The sequence below is a fragment of the Canis lupus genome, chromosome 18, assembly GCF_048164855.1.
Source record: "Canis lupus baileyi chromosome 18, mCanLup2.hap1, whole genome shotgun sequence".
NCBI classification, from domain to species: Eukaryota; Metazoa; Chordata; class Mammalia; order Carnivora; family Canidae; genus Canis; species Canis lupus.
In genome coordinates this window covers 40,726,307-40,751,206 of record NC_132855.1, presented here as the reverse complement: position 1 = coordinate 40,751,206, position 24,900 = coordinate 40,726,307, and the positions used below count along the sequence as shown (strand labels likewise).

The 24,900-nt window shown below is 35.4% G+C and overlaps 1 protein-coding gene and 1 long non-coding RNA gene across 24 annotated transcripts in view; one reads left to right on the top strand and one right to left on the bottom strand.

Annotated features, from left to right (window-relative positions):
• The window catches only part of PPP1R9A (protein phosphatase 1 regulatory subunit 9A), a 312,092-nt gene that overhangs the window by 31,125 nt on the left and 256,067 nt on the right, over positions 1–24,900 (top strand). The window lies entirely within an intron of this gene.
• Positions 1–24,900, bottom strand: part of LOC140609530 (uncharacterized) — a 28,708-nt gene that overhangs the window by 720 nt on the left and 3,088 nt on the right. The gene's annotated exons all lie outside the window — the stretch shown is intronic.

Sequence of the window (24,900 nt, the reverse complement as noted above, 5' to 3'; positions counted from 1 at the left end):
ATGCTAATATGAGACTTGGTACATGGTAGGCACTTGGGGAATGTTAGTTCCCTTTTCCTGGTATCTTCAAAATTTCCATCCTCGAGGGGAACTGGCCTTACAAAGCCTCTAGGATGGTTTTCCAAACCACTGAGATACCCTGGTAGTGTAGAAGGTTGTTAAAATTAACAGGCATTTCAGATTTTAGACAATTATGGTTCAGTTTTTCTCATTCACACATATGTGCTACTTCCCTCATTTCTCCCCCTCCCTTGGGATGAATTTGTTGACTGTTGGCATTGCTCTTGTTACTAGGACAAAAGTGCTCCTAAATTACCACTGTTAATGATTTCATGTTTTTATTGCAAGGTTTTGTTTTTTTATTTTTTCTATCATCCTCCTTAATGTAGTTTATTCAAAAAACTTCCTTGATCGTTTTTCAAAGTAAGCTAGATTACACTTGTCAAAAGATCAGAAATGGTTCTGGTTCTCATCTCTCTTGATCAGACCCATTTTTAAATTAATCTGTAAATTTCATCAGACCAATCTGTGAACAAACAGTAAAACTGCTTTCAGAATTATAAACTACCAGAGATAGAATCAATTGGTTCTTTAAGTAAGTTCTCCTTTTTGGAGGCAGAAAACTGAAATATGCTATGTTGTTGGGGATTGAATGAGTTTTGGCAGTATTTTCTTCAAGTATAATGATGCAGATATGCTATTATGTTCTGTGAGGGAGAAATAAATGATGACTTTTCTCCCCAAAACTGAAAAAAAATGTATCTGAATTTTATGAGCAAATACATTATTATTCATTAAATGGTATAGGGATACTAAACAAGAGAGGAATCCATTGATGTGTGATGTAGATGAATGGCTGCAGAGGCTATGAGGGATAGTAAAGAGGATGGCAGATTTGGAGGGAGACATAGGTTTGGGGCCTACTGGTTGTGTGACAACACACCTCTCTTCCCAGTTGCAATTTCTCCATCTAGGAAAGGGGATAATAATACTTTCTCATAATGTTATTTTGGGAATTAAGTAAGTCAATATGTGAAGCACTTTCTAAACTTAGAAGTACTGTCTACATTGATAGACTTAACTATTAGTTTGCAAGCACCTAGCATAACGGTGGTAGATAATGGATGTTAAATAAATACATGCTGAATAAATGAACTGGGGGAAATTAAGCTGTAACAATTTGCTTCCTAACAGAACATTCAGGTTACTCCTTTTTATTTCCTTCCTTCTGTATGTTTCAAATCAAGAAATACTAACACATAGAATTCTGGCACAGATCAGATGTTGATAATAATAATGGGCTGCTCCATATCCCATTGTGCTGTAGAGCATTTTAGTTAAAACAAACTGAATATACAAATTATTTATATTGCAAAATAGTTTACAAATATGTATTTATTGAACATGCACTATGCACTTATTTTATCAGTTAGGTAAACATTTATTGGGAGCATACAATGTGTTCAAACCCAGGGGATTGTCTATTAGTGTTGTGGCTAGCTCACCCAGCCTTACAGCCCATCAAATATGCTCTGTTTCCTTTGTTTCCTCTGTTGACTTATTCTGATTACTGATTGAAAGCTCTACAAGTGCAGAATAGTGTCTTATTCACTCTCGAACAGCCAGCACTTGGTACAGGGCCTCGGACATAACCACTGATCAATAAATACTTTTTGAATCTTGAATACATGAAGGTCTTGATTACTATTATTATTTTTTAAGTAGGCTCCATGCCCATGGAGGCTTGAACTCATGGCCCTGACTCACAGGCTCTACTGACTGAGCCAGCCGGCCATCCCTATGAAGGTCTTGATTTAGCAGTGTTTGTACAGAAAACAACTTGAGCCATGACAATCATAATGGTTAACCTTAATTAAACAACATATTGTGTCATTTCCTCTGCTAAGTGGTTTACAGGCAATAACTCATTTAATCCTCTCAGTACCTTGAGAGGCTGCTGTTATTATTTACATTTACTTTTGAAATATTGGCATTTCAGAGAGACTAGATAATTTGCCTGATATCTTAAAGCTATCTCCCATTTCTTTATTTCTTCTACTTTGGAGGATCCAGTATAGCATAGGCTTTTGTTTTTACTTTTCCTGTTGCTACAGTAGAGTTAACTTGAGTTTAGTCTATTTAAAAATTTTTAAAATTATTTATTTATTATTTATTTATTTTTTTGAGTTTAGTCTATTTTATGCAGATGTCCAGCATCTTCCCTAACATTGTTACCCTTCCCTTCTGCCTTGTTCCTAGTTGCTCCAAAGAGTCCCTTCCTCTTGTGATCTGTGAGCCAAAGATAATGCTAATCATAGTTTCTAAATGTGAGATTGGTAGTAATGTTTTATTTGTAATAAGGGAAAAGAACTTCAAGCTTTACAGTAAAATAAACCAGTGCTGTTAGCTTCTAGAGTCCTTGAAAATAGTTAAAAGTTTATTCTGAATTCCTTCAAATGTCTTCATCTATTTTATTATCTTTGTCTGCTTAAACCTATTTCTCTTAAAGACCAGAATTCAAGATCAAAAGATAAAGTATCATATATAAGGTCTTTGATAAATTCATAGAATTTGAAAACTAGAAACAGACTTACTTTATTTTCTAAATTGGGAAAAATCTCTTATAAATTAGAAAACTTTTAAAAAAAGTTAGGATACTGAGAGTCCTGAGTGTTAAGTATTCCAAAAAAGTATCTTTACTCAACTCCCACCTTTCTGTAAGCCATAAAAAGTTTTCCATAATGAAGAAACAGACCTCTTCAAGCAACTGTGAAATCAAAACAGAGCTGAAAATTTGAAGATTACGTTATGCACACTGTCACTATGATTCTTCATTTTGCCAAAAAGAATGAAAGAGTAGTATCTTCTACTTGGTTTTGATGTTATTTATGAAAGAACAACATTTTAAAAATTGAGAAATAAGGCAGATGTTCACATACAAGAGACAAAGATAAAATGGAAGTAGTGAGAGAAAACATGAAAAAAAAAAAAAAAAAAAAGCAGTGGCATTTAGACCCCATTACAGAGATCAGATGGGACAATAGAGTTGGTAACAAAGGGACCAAGCAGAGCTAGGTTTTGCCAGGAACAGGTAGACCTTGGTGAAAGTATGTTGCGTTGAGTGGGGAGGGGTTGCCTCAACCCCAGTGAAGAAAAGGACGCTGCAACTGTATTTTTATATGTCTTTAGCCCTAGTGACTGGTGTCTGTACACCAGTATATGTGACAGTATGATTCAGTGACGATTCGAGCCTGTGCAGTGTGCCCTTTTTAAGAATGCCTGAGTGTATTTGTGTATTTCAGAAGGAGTCTGTTGAAAGGTTCCTAAAATACTACTTCATACCTAAATGGCCATACCTCAGTTCATTGCAGCTTCCCCCACCCCTTTCCTAGGCTGATCCATTTTAAAAACCACTTGTATTTGGGGTATGACTTCTTTGGGCTGGCAAGTGTGGAAACCTGATTTCCATTAAAATATTGATTTGTATACAATTAAGATTTATTTTCTATGCATTTAAAAAATCATCTTGGTGATAAGAGTCAGAGTACTATTTTATTTTTAAAGTAGTCAAGGAAATGAGAAAAACAATCATTGAATTTTTAGTATGGCCATATAGCTCATGGGAAAGAGCATAGATTTGGTTATTTAAGTTTTAGTTTTCATATCCTTGTTGTGACCTTGGACTAAAGTTCTTTGCTTTGATCTTCAGTTTCCTCACCTGAAAATAGGAATGATTCCTGCCTCATACAATTTTGTAGATTACATGAAACACGTTTAAATGACCTAGTTTGTTGTGTCTGATACCTGATTCAATAAATGTTATTTTCCTTACTTCCATCTTTCCTTCAGTCATTTAGAACATTTCTCTCCGATTCTTAGTTTCTGGACCAGTCTCTCAGAAGCCATAAGAACCCCAAAAGTCAATTTCCATAGGCTATAGAATTCCCTTGGAGTTTAATTTGGGTTTCAAATTAGTTCTCCTTCTGTATTCTGTAGCAGAAAACAGCCACTTCCTACACTTGCGGGGGGGGGGGGGGGGGAAGGGGCGGGGGAGGCTGGGGGGTGTGGATCCATCTAGGAATAAGGCAACCATCTCAATTAAAAGGCAATCGTCATAAGTGAATAATTTAGAGCAGAGGTTGGCAAACTATGACCTATGAGACAACTCTAGACCTCTGTTTGTTTTTTGTAAATAAATTTTTATAGAACACAGACCTTTCCATTCCTTATCTACACTATCAAGGCAGAATGAGTGGTTGCAAAAGAGATTGCATGGCTAGCAAAATCTGGTATCTGCCCTTTTCAGAATAAGTGTGCCAACCACTGATTTAGAAGATTGTGATAGTTTCTTTAGGTGAATATTTCTGGAAAAACTTTGGTTTAAGTATTCATGTTTGAACAACTGTTTTGATTTTCTCATTAAAAAACCCATCTTAAAAAAAAAAAAAAACAACAAACCCATCTTAGGGCAGCCCGGGTAGCCTTCAGCCCAGGGTGTGATCCTGGAGACCTGGGATTGAGTCCCACATTGGGCTCTCTGCATGGAGCCTGCTTCTTCTATCTCTGCCTCTCTCTCTCTGTGTCTCTCAGGGATAAATAAATAAAATCTTAAAAAAAAAAAAAAAAGCCAAAACCATCTTAACAACTTCTGAGAGTTTCCTACACTGAATTTAGGTGAGCTAAAATGTGATCTGGAATTCATAGATCTCATTAGTTTAGTATTCTTGGTCTAGTTAGATACTTTGGGTAGAGCAGGTAGTTTTCATTATTACTATTTCCTGTATTTTTTTCTAAAATTTCTGGAAAACGGTTTCAAGGTTATTACAACTTGAAGTGCTGATTGAAATGATTTCATAAGCATTTCTTTTGTATTATCTAGATATCTGTTTTTGGAAGTAAAGCTTTTATCTGCATCTACCTAAAAGTGTATTTTGAACTATCACGGTTCAAGGGGGAAGGCAGTGGGATGGAGATAATATTTATTGAGTACGTTTCCCAGACAAAGGTAGGCCCTTGTCCATATTGACATTTTAAGATAGGTCTGTGGGAGTGCCTGGCTGGCACAATCAATGGAGCATGTGACTCTTGATCTTGAGGTTGTGAGTTCGAGCCCCATTTTGAGTATACAGATTACTTAAAAATAAAATCTATAAAAAAAGATAGGTCTATGAGTTATCATTTCTGTGCATGATAGGTAGTGATAGCTTATAAAAGAAGTTAGAAACATGTTGAGAATTCAGAATTCTGCAGTGGGGTATGATTATGAGAGCATCAAGGAAGGCCCAGTTGTGACCTACATTTTGGCAAAATTGGAATACTTATTTCTTAATTGTCAGCTGGCTCATTTCTGAGTTTGTTCCTTTGTTTGTGAAATGCTACCTCTTTCTTTTATGTGAGTGTCCTGCCTGTACTTCAGGTCTGTTTCTTTCTTTCTTCTTCTTTTTTTTTTAAAGATTTTATTTATTCATGAGAGAGAGAGAAAGGTAGAGACACAGGCAGAGGGAGAAGCAGGCTTCATGCAGGGAACCTGATGTGGGACTCGCTTCCGGGTCTCTAGGATCGTGCCCTGGGCTGAAGGCGGTTCTAAACCACTGAGCCACCCGGGCTGCCCTCCAGGTCTGTTTCTAGTAACACATCCTCATTGACCCTTCCTTCCTTTTCTAATCTCTCACCCCAACACATACACCTGGTATTGATCACCTGCTCCTTTACACCTCTCTAATTAAATATTAGAATGAAACTAGAACTAGAAACTAGAATTAGAATGAAACTAGAACTAATGAAAATTGCCAGATGTTATCACCAGTTGTGCTAATAAGCATCATGTCCTCTACACATTTATTAAACATTAAATTGGTGAAGTAGTTTGTGACTCCGGTAGAAATGTGCTCCAATAAAAAAAAAAAATCATTACTACCATTCTGCTCTTCCTTGGAGTTGATTCATGATTCTTTAGATCAGCTAGTTTTTACTTAAAAGAGAAGAGGGCCCTTCACTTCCTAAACCTGCAATTATAGTTAAGCTTGGACTAAAACCAGAATGATGACCACAGTGATCAAAGACATTTCTTTGACAGATTTGTTCATTTGTAGAGATCCCAATCTCTTTTCTAGAGCTGCTTCTATAGTCATTTTTTTGTATACTCAGTTTGGCTCTCTGCTTTTTTTTTTTTCTTCAAAGTAACAGTCTGCCTAGATTTGGGATTCCGGTTGCCTCTGAGAAGGATTTTGAGAGCTACTCTAGAATCTTAATTGAATTCCATTATTTTTGGGCATTGGGGGTAATACATTTCAGATGTATATGGATAGTAGATTCCAAGGATTCAAAAAATTGAAATTCTTAATCAAACTTTGGATTCTAAGTTCAGCTTTTTCACCCATTTCCAATGGGTTTTGAGGAGGGATGGTCTGTGATGTTTGTATTAGTAAAACTGCTCAAGAGAATACTTTATGAAAGCACCTGGTAGCCAAGAGGCAGACTTTTGTTTCTAAAGATGTGTTGATTGCCTTGATTGCATTTCCTTACATAAGATACATACCTTTACTTAACTTTCATAAGATATACACGTGTATTTAAAAAAATCAGAGCAGGGTGATAGTAAAAGCATTTCGGGTAGGTCCCTTGGTTCTTTGCAAGCTTGAGTAACCTCATGTAAGTTACTTAACCTCTGATGCTTTTCTTTCCTCTTACAAAATAAGCCTGATTATACCTTCTTAAGTGGAGATTGTAAGGCTTATTTTTGTGACATATACAAAAGACAGGGATCCCTAAGGTCAAATGAGCATAGTGAAGGTTATCTGGAGAATTAAGTCAGAAACCTTGAGAAAAATGTTTTATGGGGGGCAGAGGGACATATTTTAGGAAGGGTGTCTAAATAATTTAAATTGATTTATTGTTCTTGTCCTTGTTCTTGTTCCAGTTCACTGAAAAATTGCCAATCTTTTATTTTGTTTTGTGTGAAATTGGCAGAAAACTGCCTTTTTAGTCACTTCATATTTATGCCCAGTTCACAAACATCCTTTTGCTGGTCTGTCACAGTGAGAAGACAGTAGCATTCCATTAAACTATATCAGTTGAGTAGGCTAAAATATTTATGAACATATGTTTTGAAATTTGGAAACGTTGGAGGAAGAGAATCAATAAAGATGTAAATTTGTTTTGATAAAACAGTTTGAATCTGTTAAATACTTTCTTAGTAATCTGCTTGACATGCACAAACCACCATTAATAGAGATAAAAGAACTTGTTAACAAAGAGGTTTGCACAAGTACAAAATTTATTTTTTTGGATATTGTTTCATTAATCTGAATATTAATTTATTTTACTAGATCAGCGGCACAGATAGTATTAGTTTTGGGAACTTATAGTCATCAGAAAGCTAATATGCTAAGAATGTACAGAGATTATTTTTTTAAAGAAAGACTTATTTATTTATTTGAGAGACAAAGAGAGGTCGCGCTTGTGAGTGGAGGGAGAGGGAAAAGGAGGAAGGAGGCTCCCTACTCAGCCGAAGAGCCTAACGTGGGATTGATCCCAGGATCCTGAGATCATGACCTGAGCGGAAGAGCCTGAATCTTACCTGACTGAGCCAACCAGGAGCCCCAAGATTCTTAATAAAGCTTAAATTTACACATTAAAAAGATGTATTGAGACTTTTTTCAAACTAACATAACACCTGTACTGTAGCAAACGTTCTGAAAGCTTCTTTTCCTTTCTATAATTTACACTTTAAAGCTCTCTGGGAATACCCTGGGTAACTTAACACTTTAATGTTCCTTAGAAACCTCTGGTCTTATTGGCCCAAGTATGGCCCAAATTTTTTTTCCTTCTTTAAGCTGAGATAGGTTAGCATTTCCAAAAAGTCCTTAAATGCTAAGGGAGAAATGGTAGGAAAATTTTTTTTTATAGAAGAGAAATAGATGACAGGGTCTGCCCAGCTATTTTCCAGTTTTGGCTGGAGTGAGCAGAGCCAACTTCAACGATTGAGCGGTTTACATGGGGCAACATTTAGGGCTAGCATTTACTTTTGGGAGCTTAGTGTCTGATTCTCCCTGAAACCCTCGCCTTTTTGTTTCTACCTCTGGCCCCCCCAAATTCCATAATTCACCACTGATACAAGAAGAAGGAGGAGCACTAATGGGTGACTTTCACGAGGACTGTTTGGTTCAATGATTATTTATATTAAGGAGGATAATAGTCAGATTTCTTGTTAGTTCTGACTCTGAGCAGGGAATGGGACACCTAGTATAGTTCAAGGAGGCTCCTCAGTATTGGGGGCAAATGCTATGACTCCCAAATAGAACAGGAAAGGGATTTATCTAAAATAACAGGCTACTATGACTTATTTTAGGGACTTTGAGACTGCTCTGAGGACAGTTAGTGGGTCAGACTGTGGCAGGGAATTCATCAAAGCGTGATAATGTCTGAAGTGATAGCAGTGTCACAGGAACACACAGCTCTAGAAAGTTTCTTACAGGGCAGGAGCCTCAGTTGGGGCTGGTAGGTGATGATGGGGGAAGCAAGTTAGGGAACCCTAAGGAAAGGCTAATTGCAGGGTATCATGTTGAGATCATTTGCTCCTCTCTCCACTGGAATACTTCCTTCCTAGGCTTATGTCTTCTGACTAGTAGAGTGGGCATTTCAAAATGGTGTGCACTTCAAAATGACGTGTGTTACCTTCCCCAGAGTCCCATTCTTTTAGGAGGTAACTTTTATTTATTTTTTCCCTTTTTTAAAACAATACTTCTCAAACTTTTTGGTGTTAAGATTCGTTTACACAAAAATTATTGAGGGCCTTGAAACTTTTTTTTCTCATCGGATTATATCTACTGTACAGTGAAGAATAAATTAAGTTTCTATGGAAAGTATTTGTCTCTGCTCACTAATCTTCAGTAATTTATACCTTCCTCCACCCGCCACTTGACTTAAGAAGATAGAATGGTTTCTACTTGTCATTCTTGGAGTATGAGTAGTGGATGTTGGAAGTTTTACATTTGTCCAATTTATATAGTTTAATATAGTTCAGAGAGCTGGATTAGCAAGCCAGGCATAATGAGCTAGCCAGCTTTTTCTGATACTTATTTCCATGTAAGCAGAGTTCTGTTTTGGGATCTCTTTACTGTTTTGATGATTGATTTGGCTTTATTTCTACATCAATCACAAACTGATTTTGTCAGTTTTGTAAGTTTTGGTATTAGTGCAAAATTCCCTCACATTGTTTTTCATTAAGAGTGGCTTTGCTTGTTTTAGCCCTTTGCTCTTCTGTGTTTTAATCAACTTGTGAAATTCTTCAAAAGTTTTTTTTCCACTTTGTTTGGAATTTCTTTGAATCTATTCATGAAGTTGAGAGAATTTTTATATCTCCTAGTCCTGAGCTATGGGAAAGTATATGGCTATACTTTTCTGTTTCTTTGGGTCTTCTTCTTTTCTCTCTCTGTCTCTCTCTCTCTTTTATTATTTAAAGATTTTATCTGGGGTTCCTGGGTGGCTCAGTCAGTTTAGCATCTGCCTTTGGCTCAGGTCATGATCTTGGAGTCCTGGGATCGAGCCCTGCATTGGGCTCCCTGCTCAGTGGGGAATCTGCTTCTCCCTCTCCCCCCAGCTCAAGTTCTCATTCTCTCTCAAATAAATAAATAAAATCTTTTAAAAAATTTAAAAAAGATTTTTTTCTTCTCTATACCCAGGGTGGGGCTCAAACTTAACCCTAAGATCAAGAATCACCCGATCCACTGACTGAGCCAGCCAGGTGCCCCTCAGTCTTCTTTAATATCTTTATTTTATAAATTGTATAAATTTTATAATTGTATAAAATTTATATAAATTTATATAAATTTTTATAAATTTATATAAAATTGTATAAAATTGTATGTTCAATTTTATTTTTTTATAAGTTGTATAACTTTTGTTTAAATTTTTTTTTATTGGTAATGTAAATAGTCTATTTTCTTACCCATAAATTGAAAGGTAACTTTTAATGTTGTGACTGGTGACTTTCTGACTTTAATTTCAAAATTATTCTTATAGATTTATTGAGTTTTCTAAAAAAGATAATCATACAATAGCTTAACAATTATAATTTATTTATTTTGTAAGCCTATAACTTTGTCTTCTTTTCCTTGTCTTACTAGGATCTTCCTTAAAATATTGACAAGACGTGGTGGTAGTGGACTTTTTTTGTCTTGTTCTTCATTTTAATGGAAGTGATTTCAATATTTTATTATTACATATGACATTTGCTGTCATTTTTTGGTAGATATTCATTATCAGGTTAAGAAAGTTCTCTTCAGTTATTTACTTGGTATTCTTGTTTTTAAATTTTGATTGGATATTGAGTTTCATCGAACTTTTTTTCTGTATCTATTTAGATGATCATAGAAGATTTCTCCTTTGATTATATTAATAGGTGTTAATGGTGTGATGTTAAACTGCTCTTGAATTCCTGAGATAAATCTAATTATTGCATTTTTAATTCACTGGGTGATTTTATTTATTAACATTTTCTTCAAGAGGCTTGTACCAGTCAGTCTTTGTGAGTGAGACAAGCCCCATGGTTTTCCTTCCTTCTACTGTTTGCTTGGTTTTGGTATAAGTGTTATACCAGTCTCACACAAGGGCCCCAGAGAGTGGTTCTTCTCCTATTTTCTGAAATAGTTTGTGTAATGCTGGATTGATCTTTCTTGAGTGTTTGAATCAGTTTCTTGTGAGACCAAATAGACATTTTTTTGTTTGTGAGATTTAAAGTTTTCATTCAATATCTTTAAAGATTATAGCACTCTTAATTTTAAAGTCATTTTTGAGACAATTTGGTAGGTTATATTTTCTGGGACATTGTGCATTTTGTCTGGTTTTCAAAAGTGGTTTATAATATTATCTCATTTTTATTTTTTTTAAGACTATTTATTTATTTATTTTTTAAATGGAAATTTCTTTTTTTCTTTTTCTTTTTTTTAATTTATGATAGTCACAGAGAGAGAGAGAGAGAGAGAGAGGCAGAGATACAGGCAGAGGGAGAAGCAGGCTCCATGCACCGGGAGCCCGACGTGGGATTCAATCCCGGGTCTCCAGGATCACGCCCTGGGCCAAAGGCAGGTGCCAAACCACTGTGCCACCCAGGGATCCCTTGTATTTATTTATTTGAGAGAGAGAGAGCATGAGCGGGTGCAGAAGTATAAAGGAGAGGGAGAAGCAGACTCCCTGATGCAGGATTCGATCCCAGAACTCTGGGATCCTGACCTGAACTGAAGGCAGATGGTTAGTTGACTGAACCACTCAGGTGCCCTTGTCTCATTTTTGCATTTCTGTTGTATCTGTAGTTTTTAATATTGTTAACTTATCTTATTAATTTATTGTAGAGATAGGCCATATTTAGTCTTTTCAAAAGAACCAGCTTGTGTCTCTTGATCTTCTCTGGTATTTTTTGTTTTGTTAATTCTGGCTATTTCTTTTTTCTTCCTTTCCTTTGTTTTTTTTGGTCTGCTCTTTTTGTAAATTCTTAATTTGATGCTTAGCTCAGTGATTTTTTCCCTCTTTCTTCCTTTCTAATATGAGAATTTAGGACTGAATTTTGCTATGTACTGCTTTACCTAAATGTCACAAATTTTTATATTAGTATGCTTTTACTATTCACTTTATAGTATTTCCTGATTTCTTTTTTTTTTAAGATTTTATTTATTTATTCATGAGAGACAGAGAGAGAGAGAGAGAGAGGTGAGACACAGGCAGAGGGAGAAGCAGGCTCCATACAGGGAGCCCGATGTGGGACTCGATCCAGGGACTCCAGGATCAAGCCCTGGGCTGAAGGCAGGTGCTAAACCGCCGAGCCACCCGGGGATCCCTATTTCCTGATTTCTATACTGATTACTCCTATACCTGTAAGTTATTTAGAAGTTTTAACATTTTCTAATTCATGTCCCCCCAGTTATGTTTTTGTTATTTATTTTGAACTTTCATTATGATCAGAGAATATGGTCTATATGATACTAATTACTTTGAAATTAAGACTGGCTTTAGGGCTTAGTTCATGGCTAGTTTTTGTAGCTGTTCCCCATATGCTTGAAAGGAGTTGGTAGTCTCTAGTTCATGACAACAATTTTCTGTATATACACATTAACTCAAGTTTGGTATGTATGTTTGCTGAGTGTTTTATTAGGTTTATATATTAATAATAAGAATTGTATTTCTCTTTGACAATTTTATTTATGTATTTTGAAGCTATTTAAGTACGTACGCGTTTCGAGGTGTTACATTTTCCTTCATATTTTTTTAAGTCATTCTTTCCTTCTGTATCTTATATGTCATTTCATTATTTCTGCTTGAGGTCTGTTACATTTGGTACAAATAGAGCTATATGTCAGTCTTCCTTTGTTGCCCTAGTATATCTTTTTAAAAAATATTTTTGCTTGCAAACTTTTTGTGTCGTTATGTCTTAGGCATATTTATGAGCAGCATACCACTATATATTTTTTAAAAGATTTTATTTATTCATAAGAGACACAGGGAGAGAGAGAGAGAGAGAGAGAGAGAGGCAGAGATGCAGGCAGAGGAAGAAGCAGACTCCATGCGAGGAGCCCCATATGGGACTCAATCCCGGGTCTCCAGGATCACGCCCTGGGCTGAAGGCGGTGCTAAACCCAGGCTTCCCTAGTGCACTACTTATTTTTTAAGATTTTATTTATTTATTCATGAGAGACATAAAGAGAGACAGAGACATAGGCAGAGGGAGCCTGCTGCGGGACTCAATCCCGGAACTCCAGGATAACCACCTGAGCCAAAGCAGATACCCAACCACTGAACTACCCAGGCGCCTAATAGTGTACTATTGATTTTTTAAATCAAACTTTTCTTTTAAATAGGGGGTTTGATCTATTTAGATTTATTATGATTATTGTATTTATTTTGAGCGTTTTTTTTGTGTGTGTATACTTCCATTTTGGCTGCTTTTCCTCTTTTTTCCTTTCCTTTTCATGAATTCTTGAGCTTTTCCTTCAGACTTGCTTTGTATTCTCCTTAGTTTGTAAGTTAGTGTCAATTTTTATTTGGTTGCTCTAGAAATGTGTGTTTTTATTTGTTTATATATGTATATCTGTGTATCTTAAAGTCTAACGTTACTCAATGTTTTTACTCTCCTCTGAACCACTGAAGTAATTTTATTCCTCTTCTTCCTATGTTTACAAAGTTGTCTATATTTTAGATCTTTTAAAAAATTTATCAGGTTAGGCAATTATTATTAACACTACCATTGTTTATTTATGTACAGTTTATGCACCTGTTTTTCATTTTCTTTTTTCACTATTTATTTTGTATTCTAGATTTTCCTTTGGGATCTGGAAAGTTTTCCTGAAGTGTACCTCTTCGAATAAGGGATTATTGGTATTAATAGCTTATTGGTATTAAGCTCTCTTATGTTTTTGTCTGAAGATTTACGCATATTTTAAGCAACATTAAATAGTACACTATTGGGCACCTGGGTAGCTCAGTGGTTGAGTATCTGCTTTGGCTCAGGTGGTTATCCTGGAGTCCTGGTATCGAGTCCCGCAGCAGGCTCCCTCTGCCTATGTCTCTGTCTCTCTCTTTGTGTCTCTCATGAATAAATAAATAAAATCTTAAAAAATAAGTAGCACACTGTTTGGTTCATATTGTAGTAAAACAAATTTAGTGTAAAATTTTTACTTCTTAAAATCTATATCCAAGTGTAATCATTTTTGTAATATCTGTTGCTTCATTTTATCCATTCCCCAATGCTCTTCCTGTGGCATGGATAATCAAGAATAACCTGTAGGAGATTCAGAATCTTTTTCTATTACAAAATGCCCAAAATAGTCCTCCTATTTCCTTTGATTCCCACTGGATAGTACTTTCTTTTTTGCTCTAATTGCTGTCCTATAAAAATATCTGAACTCGACGTGTTTTACTTTTCTTAGTTCCCCTAACTGTCTGGGCACTGAATTTCCTCATAGGAGAGGAATAGATATTCTCAGTCAATTCTCAGTTGTTGCAAATATGTTGTTTCTGTTGGTTTTCAATATCAGTGCGTATTTGAGGGAGAGGTAGGACTTCAGATATTTTACTTTCCTACTTGTAGTTCTGATATTGAGATAACTTGCAGGACTGTCTCCAAAGTTACAGTCTCCTGTAAGCTTGCCCCACTTTGTGATCAGTCCTGACTTAGGCTTTGGAGCCAGTATTGATTCAATTGGGGAAGTTTAGGGGTTCTGTTGCTGCTGTGAGGGAAGGAGACTTTCTTGCTTCCTGTGCTTGGTTATCCTGCCTTCATGGTACCTTGGCAGCCTTAGCTGGAATTTTGCTTTCTGCTGCCAGGCCTGCCTGCCTACCTGCCAGCCTGTACCTGTTGCAGTGTTGCTCATTCTATCCTGTTGCCAGTCCAGTTACTTCTGGTCCCCAGCTTGGTTGGATTCCTTCCACGAGTGAATGCTGCTGGATAAACTTCCAAGCCATCATTTCAGGAGGCATGTCTCATTTTGTTGCTATGTGAACCCCTGTGCTAAAGTACCTCTGGGCATTTCAGAAAAAACACAGTTGATTTGTTACACAAGCTTTCAAAAGAGAAATTAGCTGCAAGTGAGAAACCTTATTGGAAACATAGTGAGTGTTAATATTCTTGGGTTCAGGTTTATTTCCAAATAAAAATATAACCACCCCCTGGTGTCCCAAGGATGGATTTTAAATCTTTCATTTTGTTTGTAAATATCAATTTCTTATTGCATGTCATTTCTTCATTCTTCATTTTGCATTTAATATCACTGTCGTTTTTAATTTGACTAAACAAATGGATTCTTTTTGTATAGTACTGACATGTTACCTAGTTGAGTTCTTTCCTTCTTTTTAAATTTTTTTTTTAAGATTTTATTTATCTATTCATGAGAGAGAGAGAGAGATTGAGAGAGAGAGACACAGACACAGGCAGAAGCAGGCTCCATGCAGGGAGCTGGACACGGGACTCAATCCCGGGCCTCCAGGAACACACCCTGGGCTGAAGGCAGCGCTAAATCGCTGAGCCACCCGGCTGCCCAAGTTCTTTCCTTCTTTAGGTGTCACCGAGTGATTAATTTTTGTAAGTCAATGGAAGTTGCACTGTAGTATGACTGGTTAAAATTTTATAAATTGATGCAGCACTGGTAAAAAAAAAGTGTTTTCTAGAACATATGTTTTTGTCCCCATGAGTTATACTTCTAAGTGTAAAGGCAAATGGGAGCAATAAATGTATTAGATTTTTTTTCTTAAATAATTCTGTCGTCATATTGGTATCTTTAAGTAATTTTTCTTTCCTCTGAATTCCCAAGCCTGATGGCTTATGTTAATTTTTGTATGAATATTCACTTTTATTTAAAATATAGAAGTAGTTTACATATGTAGATCGCCAGCCCCCTGAAATCAAATCCTACCTTTCTTAACTCCACAGACCCTAATTCAGTGTACACAGTGTATAGGACGGCTTCAATCAGTGTCTCAATGAAAATAGATCAGATGAGCTAGCATTCATGTTTAGATTCAGAATTTCATTTGTCAGTATTTGCAAAGATGTGGGTAATTAAAAGATAACTACTTTCCCACAGCTTCTGGTATCCAGATATCAGTATACGTGATAAGTTTTTCTTTTTTCTTTTTTTTTAGCTTTTCTTTTCATAAATTGTTAAACATCAAAGTGGTTTTCCATCATACTTAAATATATCTTTCAAAATATAATTATCATTATATTCTATATTTCTTTTAGCATAGATGAGACTTATTAAATCACAGAGTTCTCAAGTTTTATGTCTTATTTTGGAACAAGTAGAAAATTTCATTCCCTATATCCTTTGTTTTAAAACTATACTGCAGCAGATTTTCTTTGTTAATAGTGGACTTATTCTTGGCACTACCCCAGATAGCTGAAGGGGAAGACAGTTTCTGCCTCAGTCATTCATAGCATAAAGGGGTAGGGCAGCCCAGATTCCAGTCTAGCTACTCAGCCATCATACCTGACGAGGGTAGCCCTGGAGTTTCTCATCCCTTAAAAATGTTTGTGTTTCTGAGTACAACCCTGTCAATATTATTGATAACATTCGTGGAAGACTATGTCTGAAAGAAGGAAGAGTCTTGTGAAAAAGTGATTCTGCTGGATAGAAAAGGAAAAAAGAATGTTTTGGGGGAGTATTGGTGGAAGGATGGAAGCCAGAATTGTAGGAAGAATGATCAGGAGGCAGTTGGAAGTGCGACTAGCTGGATATTGTCAGGTGTGGATAGAGCTGGGTTCCAAAGGTTAGGTAAAGGGGATTGATATGGTTTCTCTTGTTTTTGTTTTTGTTTTTTTTTTTTCCTGATGAGGATATTTATATAGGCTGTAGGTTTATTGTATTATTGAAGGTGGTATGCACCTCATTTTTAAACTTTTTTTTCCTGGCATAAATCTGATGTATTAATAAAACTACATTATCTTTAGTACATTTTCTATATATTGTCTGTTACCTCTGAAATTATCTGTGTAAAATTTGGGGGCAAATTTTCATCATTTAACAAATAAAGGAATCTGGATTCTTACTTTTTTCTCTTGCTATCAAAGAGACTTATAGTGATTAGCTTTGGTGAAGTTAAAAATTGTTACCTGGTTGATCACACTAAGCCAACTTTGCTAGAACCCCGCTCACCATACCTCTTTTTGTTGGAACATCAGTAATAATAGGAAGTAAGCCTACTAAGTAAGGCAATTTTAATTTTTTCTTGATATCTTGACCAACTAGTTATGAGAAGGCACCTGTAGATTTGATAGGTCTGCTGTCATGATTTCTGGGTTGAAATTTTACGAGTAGCTAATAAACTTTTTTTTATATTAAAAAGTGTGTGAAACATTGATATTCTATTAATCATTAATTGGACATAAGAGTGACTTCTAAGTGCCCACTGAAGGTAAGACATAATGTGTGCTTTGTGTGCAAAAAAGCTTAAAATGAGGCCAGTGGGTCTCAGTAGACCCAACACTTGCCAAAAACATGGTAGAAGCTATTCACATTCTGTGAATAATGTACCTACCATAAAGAGTTTATAAATTTGACACCTGATCCTGTGGCCTCTGGCTTTGATCCAAATGTCTCTCTAGCCTGAACCTTCCCCTTCTTCCAGATATTTCTGTGGCCAGTTCCTGGTATCCAGGTCACCATGCCTACAGGCCTTCCCTGTTCTCCAGTTTACCTTAGCCTCTTAGGCTCCATTGAATCAGTTTTTTATTTATTTTATTTTATTTTATTTTATTTTATTTTATTTTATTTTATTTTATTTTATTTTATTTTATTTTATTTTATTTTATTTATTTTATTTTATTTTATTTTATTTTATTTTTTTATTTTATTTTATTTATCTACGCTAGTCACACACAGAGAGAGAGAGAGGCAGAGACACAGGCAGAGGGAGAAGCAGGCTCCATGCACCGGGAGCCCGACATGGGACTCGATCCCGGGTCTCCAGGATTGCGCCCTGGGACAAAGGCAGGCGCCAAACCGCTGCGCCATCCAGGGATCCCCCAGTTTTTGTTTTCACAATGTAACTTCTTGATACCTGATGTATTCTTCTTCAGTTATTCCTCTCCTATTAGAATCTATGCTCCATGACATTGCCTTTCTTATTCACCTCTTTACCCCTGATACCTGGCATAAGGCAGGTGCTGAAAAATGTTCACTAACTGAATGTGTACGTTTTCCATTCAAACTTTTTGTTGGTTGTTATTTGTTATAGTGGGACTGTGGGAGTTATTTTAGGAATAACTGAGTGTTGAGCCCTAAAACATAACAAATGGCTGTATCAAATTAGTGCTCGGGTTAATATTCTGTGGCTTCATTAAGTCATCAGCAAAATTAAGCTAAGCTTTGTGACTGTATTTGCATTTTTGTTACATTGATTACACATTTATTTCCATTCATAAAAATTAAAACCTGGCTAAAATCCCAGATTGTATAGACAATTTCTTTTTTAAATTGACTTGGTTATTTTCAAGGAAAAGAAACATTTTCTGTATTGCTGCCCAAATTCCATTTTACAACAGCAATATGGTTTAAAAATACCAAGGATGAATGCAGTTACATATTTTACAGATTACAAAGTTGAGAAAATAGTTAATGAATGACTACTACAAAGTTAATGAAAATAGTTAATGAGCTACGAGTAGAAAGTAAAATGAAGTTTCGTTTATATCCAGACTAAGTCAGGAGTGTTCTTTCATTATGACATTCTAGATTTAATTTGGGTATAAATGAAAGCACAGAGCGTGTCAAGATTAGTAAGTATTTCATTTTACTTTTGGAAAGAGTTATTTACTTTTACCTTCAGTATTCAGTAACCACTGATGGTTGAAGGGATTATATGAGTTCATATTCTGTAGAAGTAGTAGCACTTTTAAAATCTGTCATTAAATTTGCCTTACTAATTTAATGTTTTTAGCACTCCTGAGCATGGTGATTACATGCAGAAAAAATTACCCAGAGATTATATTGACGTTAAAAATTAATATGTAAAGTGAAGATTCAAATTCCTAGGTTTTTTTTTTAAGATTTTATTTAAAAAAAATAAAGATTTTATTTATTTATGAGAGACAGAGAGAGGCAGAAACACAGGCAGAGGGAGAAGCAGGCTCCATGGAAGGAGCCTGACGCGAGACTCGATCCCAGGTCTCCAGGATCACACCCTGGGCTGCAGGCGGTGTGAAGGTGGCGCTAAACCGCTGAGCCACCTCGGCTGCCCCCTAGTTTTTTTTTCTTTTTTTTAAAGAATTTATTTATTTATTCCTGAGAGAGAGAGAGAGAGAGAGAGAGAGGCAGAGACACAGGCAGAGGGAGAAGCAGGCTTCATGCAAGGAGCCCAATGTGGGACTCGATCCCGGGTCTCCAGGATCAGGCCCTGGGCTGAAGGCAGTACTAAAATGCTGAGCCACCTGGGCTGCCCTCAAATTCCTAGTTTTACCTTTGGCATGTAAATTCAGCTTGTATTAAGTCATATTATTGTTGTTCCAGGTCTGTCAAATTTGAACAATTTAAAGGTTTTGAATGATACTTAGTCACATTTACAAACTTAAATACCTTAAGCCATTTATAACTCTATGTAAAATTTATTATATTTGACTTAAATATTTTTCTGAGAACAGCATAGTTCCTATACATATCTCACAGGTTAAAATTATAAGTATGGTGACTCTAGGGGCATCTGGGTGCCTCAGTGATTGAGCATCTGCCTTTGGCTCAGGTCATGATCCTGGAGTCCTGGGATAGAGTCCCGCTTCAGGCTCCCCAAAGGGAGCCTGCTTTTTCCTCTGCCTATGTCTCTGCCTCTCTCTCTGTGTCTCTCATAAATAAATAAATAAATAAATAAATAAATAAATAAATAAATAATAAATAAAGTGACTCTAAAATTCCCCTAATATGTCAATACTGTGTATATAGAGTTAGGTAGAAATACTTAGAATCATTGATCTAAATCAGTTACTCAATTTTGTCTTTTGGTTGGAATTATAAGTCTGGCCTATCACCATAATAGACCAAATTCTCTTAAAAGTTACGGGTCTTTAAAATGTAATTGAACTTATTATTATATAATAGTAATGAAAGGTGTTTGATTCTCCCAAATATTTTTTACATTTAATTATAAATCTCTTTAGGATTATGTTATCCCAAGTAGTTTTCTCAACTTTTGAGACCGTGTGAGGAATTTGAACAAGATGCTTATCAGATTTATGTCATTTCATTTCATAGATACACTAAACTTTATTTATAGGTAACAGGGAGGTACTAAGTTAGTTCCTTCTTAACCATACAGCCCACATCCCTAATCTCATGTAGAGAATGTAGTCTGTAATACTTTGGATTTTGTATTTCTTTGGCTCATAAGATAATTAAATATCTTTCCCCTGAACTTTAAAGAACTTTGAAATTGATGGAATTAACTAACTTTTTTTTTAATGTTCTTTATGTCTGGCTGGAGCACAAAAATCTTACTGATATTGAAAATATCTGATAGAATGCTGGCATTCTCTTCTATTCTACAGATACTAAATAAAAATAATCAGTGAACTCTGTTCACTCTGTCTCTTGACCCTTCTTCAAGGATTTGGGTATGTCTTCTGTACTATGGAGAAAGAAAAGAAAGTGCTCTCAAAAGGTACCCTGTTGCTAATTCTATGATATCTTTATGTTATAAATGATAGCATCTATTCCTTTAGGTTTAGGTCAAAATAAAATGAAGAGAAAATTCTGAAGTCCCTTTAGAAAGTAGGGGAAGATAAAAGAAATAACACTTCAGTCTTGTATTTTGCCAGGCATTTTACATTTCTTATCTGACTTAAATTTATTTCATTCTTACCATATACCTGTCAGGGAGGTGTTATTAGTTCCTCATAAAGTATCTTTGCTTATAGATAAAGAGATAGTGGTTCAGTGACAGTAACAACTTGCCAGAGCTCATAAAACTATTAAATGGTGGAGCCAGACTTTGAGTCTAGATCTGTTTGTTTCCAGATCTCTTTCCCTGCCTTGTCAGAAGATAAATGAAAATAAAATGGAGATTGTATTCATGTAAAAATGTTACTTCTGGTTGAAGTGTCCTCATATTTGCTTGCTTTCCCTGCCAATATATTTAGTAGAAAAGCAAAGTTTAGTGCATTTCCTGAATTACCTGTTGAGTTCTGTAGATTCACTTGTTGACAGGGAAAGATGCATGTTCTGGCATCCATTTACAGGGTTCCATAGCTTTTTCACTATGTACATTTTTGATAGGTAGAGGGGAGAGTTGAGTAGTGATATGATACAGCTAGTCTGGCTAAATTCATTACCTTTCCATCTCTGATTTGTTCTTTTCTCCTTCCTCTGCTATAGAAGAAGGAAATAAAAACTGACCCGTAAAGTGACAGACTTGCCCATTAAGGGTATTCAGATATGCTACCTCAAAGTGCTACCCCACTTTGGTATGAGGGTTATTTTGAGCTGAAGGAAATTCAGTCAGCAGATGCCGGAAGAATTTTCTGTCCTCCCCTTACCTGCCTAAAAGCAGGGCATGAATTTCCTTCATAAAGGTATCCATCATCCTGTCCTGTGGGAAAGAAAGAGAGTGACTCTTTCTTACTAGATTTGGGGAGTTGGCACTGAGGTGAGTCTGCATAAATAAACTTTATTAAAATAGCTCTTCCGTTAGTTTCCCCCATATATTGTGTAGTCACTCAGAATTCATTGTCCTGTGAAGAAAAGGGGATTTACCCTTTTCTTTTAAAAAATGTTATATAAGCCCCTGAGTCTAACTACTTCTGTGTTTTACTTCTTTTCTGTGACCTCCCGTGCACCTAAGATATTAATAAAAATTGTATGCCTTGTCTCCTGCTAATCTCTTTTGTTAATTTAATTTACAGGCTAATCATTTCTGAGCTGAAGAGAGTAGAAGAAAAGGTTTTTTTTTTTCTCCTCAACACCTACAAGGGAAACTCAAGTCTTATGAAGGATAGTTTCTTTTTCATATAACTGGGTTATCTTTTAGCTGTATCAAATATTATGCTTTTCAAAGTGGTATTGTGACTAATAAATATTAGCTATTATTCTGATTACCCAGTGGGTTGGGTAGGACAGCTTATTCCTATTTTATTAATAAATAAATTTTAAAAATGAATAACCAAAGTCACTTACCTCAGGCTAATTCAGAGTAGAAAAATCTATAAACTTTTAAACGAAATGGAAGACTATGAGGTTCCTTATAAATATAAAATTAGATTTAGAGGAGTCCCAGCAGTCCTTTCACATAGGAAATTGGAGCATCTAAGCAGTTAAGGTTAATTTTAGAAATGACTGGTGCCCCCTTTGCAAAAACTACTCAGAAATATTTGTACCCACTGTGGTAGCAAATAGTGCCAAATTTGGATGTAAATGGCTTCTTAGGCAGCAAATTACTATTTAAAGTTTGAGTTAAAGTATTTGGAAAATGTTTTCCCTAGCCCTTTAACACACTCTAATTTTACTTGTGATTTGAGGATATATCCTAGAACAGATTTTTATTGATACAACCAATGTATTTGGGCAGAGCCTGACAATCAGCATGTCTGAGGATGCTCATTTTGCGTTAATTTATGAATTTATTTTGATTATTACAGAAATATCTGAATGTTCATTATGTGCCTCATATGTATCTTGTAATAGATATGTTGAATCTACTTTTTGAATCTTCAGTGAATTTTAGGATGCAAACTTACTTTAGATTCAAATGAATTTCCTGGGGTTCATTGCAGCCTAATGAATTCCCTACTCTTAAACTAATCAACTATCAGGAGTGTTAGAAGGCATTCTCCCAGAATTTCCCCCTCACTCCTTTTTCTTACAGTCCACCTGGGTATCCAACCTTTATATAGAGTGAGTTTAAAAAAAATACTCGTTGACATCCAGTTCATTTTCCTATTCTTCCGTGCATATTTCTGTGCAATTCGTTGTTCCTAAAATGTATAAATCACAAAAAATGTGCTACTGCTCAGATATCTGTTAAAATTTCAGTAGAGACTGTTAACTCTAGTAGCTTAGCTGTTCTTAGATTTTTAAAGAAATCTTTGATAAAATAAGATTGTTTGATATTATTATACTGAGTTATCAGATGAAACCAGTGGGTTTCATCTGATAAAAATGATTAAAAAAAAAGCCACTCAACATTTTTACAAATATTCAAAAAGAGTTTTACCCCAATGTTTGGGGATTTATGATACATGACCCTATATTGGATTTCTTTAACCTCTTCCTCATAAGAGAACCTCGCTTTTCTGTTTAAAGAAATGTAGAAGTTACTCCTTATAAGGAGAAGATCTAGAGTTCTGTTTATAAGCATGTTGTATTAAAAACAAAACCCTGAAGTTGAAAATTCAGATAAATTCAGCTAGTGAAATTACCTTGATTAAAAAATACATTGAAATCATGCAAATGGGTTCTGAAGAATAAATATACCTTCAATGCAATGAAATCCACCTTAAGTTTAGGCTTGATCTTGGGAGTCTGAGTGACTACGGTGTCATTGACTTGAGTATAACGGGACTAAGTATATTCCCACTGGAGCCAAGCTAGCATATTAACACAGGTTCTTTGAATTTCTGTATCTGTGAGTTTCCATTTATGCAGAAGACTTGCCACAGAATAATTCATAGTACCTCTCTGAGAAAGAAATTTTCTTTTCTGGATTTACTTCATCTTCATATATGCTTTCTCAGTGAAACAATTTGCTTTTGAATATAGGAAGGGGTAGCATTTAACATTCCAAATAGAAATCACTTAAATATAGCAAAAATCTCTATTCAGGATGCTTTGAGGAGTCAAGCATTCAGGTTTATAGATCACGTAGCCTTTATGTAGACAACTAATTCTCCAAATATCAAAATAAAATAAATAGGAAAGAATTTTGAATGTAGTGTTTTTGTACACATGCAATGTAAACATGACATTTTAGACTTTTGAAATGAATTTCAGGTTTACTAATTATACAACACTTCACCTGTATTGGGGAAGCATGGAATGAAAATCTGTGAATGAGAATTTCCAAATTCTAATATGCCAGATAAATCAGTTAGCAATTATAGGTATTATATTTATAATAGTTTCATTGAGTTAAAAATTCACATACCATGAAATTGTTTCTAGTATATTCACAGAATTGCTCAACCATCACCACAAGCAATTTTAGAAATGTTCATGACTCCGAAAAGGAATACTATACCCAAGTGACTCCTCTTGCCCCTATCACCCCATCCCTAGGCAACTTCTGATCTATTTCTGTGTCTCAGTTTCCTGTTATACACATTTTATAGAATCATAGGATATGCAATTTTGTGTCTGGCTTCTTTCACTTAATAAAATGTTTTCAAGGTTTATTCATGTTGTAGTTTGCATTAATACTGTATTCCTTTCTATGGCCAAATAATATTCCCTTCTGTGGATATACCATATTTATTTATCCATTCATCAGTTGATGGCCATTTGTGGTTCTTTTACCTTCTTGGCTATTATGAATAATGCTGCATATGTTTTTGTAGGGACATAGGTTTTTGTTTCTTTTGGATTTTTTCCCAGAAGTGTATTTGAAAATGTTAATTTTACATTGTTAAAAGTAAATAGATTTCTAATGAACTGACATAAGGAAAGATCTTTGAGTAGTGGAAATGGGTTTTTTAATCTTGGCTCTAGCATTGAAACTTTTTGTATCTCTAATTTCTTATATGGCAGGTGAGTGTTAGACCAAAAGATTTCTGTCCATTTAGACTATAAGAGGTGTGTGTGTGTTTTCATTTGGCAAATATTTGCAAAGTATCTATTCTGTGGCAGATTTGTACCAAGACTTGGAGATAGTGCATCTTCAGAGGAGCTCAGAGGCTAGTAGGAAGGTGAGGAGGAGGGGCAAAAAGGGTAGAATTCTTAAGTCAACAGATGGAAGCCAGTGTTGGGCATGTCGGGAGAGTGGTAATCACTGAACACTGGTGGACCAGTGAGCAGTGGTACCTCACGCATTGTGGGCCACGATGTAAGTGAAGGGGTATCTGGGAAAATGTCTTGGTGAAGATGATGCTTAAGCAACCCTCAGGAAGTCAGACAACTGGATTATTGGATAAAGGGCATTTTATAACAGAAGTTGCTTGGTAATCATTTTGTTCTTAAAATTTTAGCTAAATCAGTTGTTAAAGTTGACCAAGCAGAAAAAGACTGCAACACTTTTTTTTCCTTACTACTCATTGCAGAAGAATGTAAAACAAGCTGATTAAGCTTAAAAATAACTCAACTCTTACTTGAACTATTCTAGTCACTTTATTTTATTTTTTTATTTTTTATTTATTTATTTTTTTAAGATGGGATGTTCCCATTTTTATTTTATTTTTTTAAAGATTTATTTATTTATTCATGAAAGACATAGAGAGAG